Source organism: Nicotiana attenuata, chromosome 3 (genome assembly GCF_001879085.1).
Source record: "Nicotiana attenuata strain UT chromosome 3, NIATTr2, whole genome shotgun sequence".
In the NCBI taxonomy this organism is placed as follows: Eukaryota; Viridiplantae; Streptophyta; class Magnoliopsida; order Solanales; family Solanaceae; genus Nicotiana; species Nicotiana attenuata.
In genome coordinates, this window is record NC_031991.1 from 56,058,438 (window position 1) to 56,063,049 (window position 4,612).

Genomic DNA, 4,612 nt, shown 5'->3' on the forward strand with positions numbered 1-4,612 from the left:
TTCGGGGGATGATTTGTGACTTAAGAGCGTGATCGGAAGTGATTTTGGAGGTCCGGTGTGGAATTAGGCTTGAATTGGCGAAGTTAGTATTTTGGCGAATTCCGGTTGATGGGTGAGATTTTGAGTTCCGGGGGTCAGAATGGAATTCCGAGAGTTGCAGTAGTTCCGTTAGGTGATTTTGGATGTGTGTGCAAAATTTCAGATGAATCGGAGGTGTTTTGGTTGGGTTTTTGATCGAATGTGAGTTTCGGAAGAATTTGAAGAACTTAGGCTTGAAATTGATGAGAAATGAGGATTTTTGTGTTGTTGGATGTGTTTTAAGATTTAGAACAAGTTTGAATAGGGTATTGGATCATGTCTGTGCTTTTGGTTGAGGTCCCGGGGGCCTCGGGGTGAGTTCGGAGGTTAAACGGGAGTTTTGGGAGTTTGCATATAGCTGAAGATCTGCTGCATCTGGTATTCTCGCTTCTGCGGGTCTTGGACTGCAGAAGCGGAGGCGCTTAAGCGGGGGAGTCACTACAGAAGCGGTCCATGGGTTGGTAAGGTAGATCCGCAGAAGCGGACCATTCTTCGCATCAGCGGGTTCGCAGAAGCGGACTGGTAGTCGCCGAAACGGTGTTGACCTTGAGTGGAAGTTCCGCAGAAGCGGAAGTATAGCCGCAGAAGCGGTTTGACATTTTTAAATGAATATCCGCAGAAGCGTGATTTTGGCCGCAGAAGCGGTCCCGCATAAGCGGAAGCGGGACCGCAGAAGCGAAAACTGGACTGGTTAGAAGGGTTTTATTGAATATTTCATCCGCGAGCTTGGGATATTTTCCACCATTGTTGGGCGACCTTGAGAGCTTTTGGCAAGAATTTAAGGGAGTTTTGACTAGGAATCGATTGGAGGTAAGTCCCTTAGCCTAAATACATGAGATAATGATAAATTTAACATAGAAATTAGTGGAAATTCATCAAAAATGGGGTAAGTTAGGCTTGAGAAATTATAAGTTAAAAATGGAATTTGGAAGGTCAAATGGACTCCGATTTTGATAAATTTGATATGCATGGACTCGTGGCGAGACGAGGAATCCGATGATGTAAATTTTATAATTTTTCGAGAAGTGGGCCCGGGGCTCGGGTTTTGCCAACTTCGTGATTTTCGATGTTTTTCGAGTCTTTTCGATTGGGTTATATCCCCTTAGCCTATTGTAATGTATTCCTTGTGGTCTTGATCAGATTTGACGCGCGAGGAGGTCAATTCGAGAGGAAAAGGCATAGCGAGCTAGACTTTGGGCCGGTTTGAGGTGAGTAGTAGGTGTAAATGATGAATTGAGGGTTTGGGACCCCGAAATTTCACATCGTACCGCTATATTGAGGCGAGGCACGCGCTCTATGACGAGTGCGAGGCTGTTGGTTGTTGGGGATTGTGACTTGGTCCGTCTCGGTGATGTTTTACTATGTTTTTCTACTAGAACTTGTTAGAAATCATCGTTATTTGGATTTGACTGTTGTATTTGGGCTTCGTGCCAGTTACTTGGATCCTTCAGGGATTGATTTCACTGATTTGCATACTTTGCACATTGTTTAACCTCATTCCAAGGTTTTAAGTACTATTTTTGCAAACCCAGCCCCTTTTTCTAAACTTGAAAATTCAAATGATATTTTAAATGATATTTTGGGCTGTGGATTACTGATTTAAAAGTGCCCGAGGGGCTTATTGTGATTTCTGGATTTATGGATGGCTCGGGCTGCACGCCGCAGCAGTACTATGTGATATTGAGGCCGAGGGCCTGGTTGGTGCCACGAGATGGCTTATTTGCGCTTGGGTTGATCCCCTCCGGAGTCTGTACACACACCCAGTGAGCGTCGCGACGTAAAATATATGGTTGGCTCGGACTGCACGCCGCAGTGGGTACCTGAGTTTACCGGTATTTGCATTGCATTGCATCATTGCATCATTCCTTACCTGTTACCTGTCATGGTTCTTTCTGTAATACTACTTTATTGACTTGTCGGTCTCACTGTTAAAGGTTTGGTACTGCCGTTATAGTTGCCTTGTGTTTTTTTTGTGATTTCTTATCTTCAGTTATTATTTATGCTTATTACTCACTGAGTCGGAGTACTCACTTTACTCCCTGCACCTTGTGTGCAGATTTAGGTGCATCGCAGTCTGAGGGAGGACCTGTCTAGCTGAGTAGCATTTCACCGGGAGCATCGAGGTAGCTGCATGGCGTTCGCAGCCTTGATCCTTCCCTCCTATCCCTATCTTTCATTATTCCGTTTCTTAGACAGTCTTGTTATAGGATGACACTCTGTATTAGAGGCTCGTGATCGTGACACCGGATCCTGTTTTGGGTTATGTTCTAGTATTTTTTTGTTGGTTTTCGGTATACTACTCCGTGCTTATAGTAGTTTGATAAGATGGTTTGGTAATTTAGTATCTGTGTTCGAATTCCTGAATTATCATAAGTTGAGATTGGTTGAGAATGGTCGGGATTGCTTAACAATGTGTTGGGCGCCATCACGACCGGGGGTTAGGTCATGACATATAGGGGAGTTTTTCCAATTTAAGTGACATAAATCGAAATGGGATTATTTATTTATTTTTCAGAGTCGCTACTTGGGATAATTTATTGGTGTCCCAAGTCACCAGTTTATTTTAAATCCCAAATCGAGGAAAATTTTGCCTTTATTTAAAAGTCTGCGAAACCAGAAAACTAGGTAAGGAATTTTGTTAACCCGGGAGAAGGTGTTAGGCATTCCCGAGTTCCGTGGTTCTAGCACGGTCGCTTAACTATTAATAATTGACCTATTATCTCATTTACTATACGTTTTAAACCTATTGTGCATTTTAACTTTATAACCGCTTTTATTTATTTAAAACCACTTTTTAGGATTTATGGAATCATTTTTTGAACAAGTTACGATTGTCGTACACTTGCCATTTTGGAACACACCGCAAACCACGGTACATTAAATGCACCCGCGGTTCGCGACTTGTTTATTTTTATTATTATTCGAAATTTTAGTCAGGTCACATGAAATGCACACCCGAATTGAGATTTACGTATCGTGACCATGTCACGGGAACCGTACCCATGGTCACGATAATTTATTAATCGCGCCTAAAGCAACTAATGCATTTAACTATTTTCCTAATCTTTGAGATTGTTGTGATGCCAAATTTATGAACAAGATATTGTTGGGGGGAAAATAGGCTAGCTAACATGAATTATTCTTTGGCCAGATTCCTTATGGTTCAAGACCCACCTTATGGCCCATTCTTATTCCTTGCCAAGAAAGAAACAACTCCAATTTTTCCATTACCCAATTAAAAGCATTTATTCAAGAACCAAGACTACATACATCACAATCGAAATAAAAACTAATTAAAACAATTTAAATGAAAACTAAGACATGCTACTCAAACAACGTAGAATCAGAAATCAACACGCGCACCAAGCTATTATAACACAATGAAATGAGAATAAAAATTGAGAAATTGACCTTTTATTGATGAACAAAGCTGAAAATTGCAAATCAATCGGGATAAACAAAGCAACAATCCTTGGACTGAAACACCGCAATTAACAAACCGGAACCTCGAATCGACACCGGAAAACTCGACACCCAAACTCGAAGCAATTTTTTTAAGTGCTGAGGTCTAATCCCACTTATTTTGGTGCGGAAGTCAACAACACGTTCAACTGGACGAACAAATTCGTCATATATCTCATTTCTCATTTGTTGACCAGTGTGACTCGCCCCAGAGCACTTTTGTTAGAGCTTACGCCAACCATTTCACAATCCATTGCTATCACATCTGTAACACTTGAATCTGATTAAGTTGGAATAAGAGGATTAGGTCGAGCATTGCCTGAGTCATCATTGGTTCTGTTTTCCACTTTCCTAGTATGGATTTGTTGCTTATGTAAATTGTTGGAATTTTGATTTGACATTTGGGTGTTTTACAACTTACAACAAGTGGAAGACTGGTTAGTGGTTCGTATCAAGTACCTAAAGAATAAAAAGCAACAATCTGATGACAATTCATGTGTGTGTCCGATTTTTGAGAGGAGGAGTCAGAAAATCGGCTGGAAAAAATGGGGTTCTTTCTTGGTCAGGGTCACGGCGAGGTCTAGGTCATAGGTCTAGGAATTGAAATTTTTTGGGTAGGGTTTCTATAATTGGGTATTTTATATAGAGGTGGGAAGGGATGATGGCCATTGGATTAGAAGAAAAAAGGGCTAGGATTAAATCTTGCACTTAAGTAGGCTAATGGGTTGGGAAGAATGGGCTAAGGGTAATTGGGTTGGACCATGTCTTTTGGGTTTGAACTTAGGCTAAAAAGACCAAATAATACAATATATCTATAAAAATGTAAAAATTACTCTAAATTAAAATAAACTAATATAAAACTAAATACTACGAGTGAAACTAATTTTTTTTTTGTATTTTCAAATGTTATAATACTATAAATATAAATATACTAATTGACTTTAACCTAAAGATGAAAAAATATTTTTTTTTTGTAATTTTTTTTGTGATAAAAATAAAGTAAAAGAGTCAACACTATTTAGAATAGCGATACTAAACCTAAATTAAATATTTACGCTAAAATTTGTAAAAT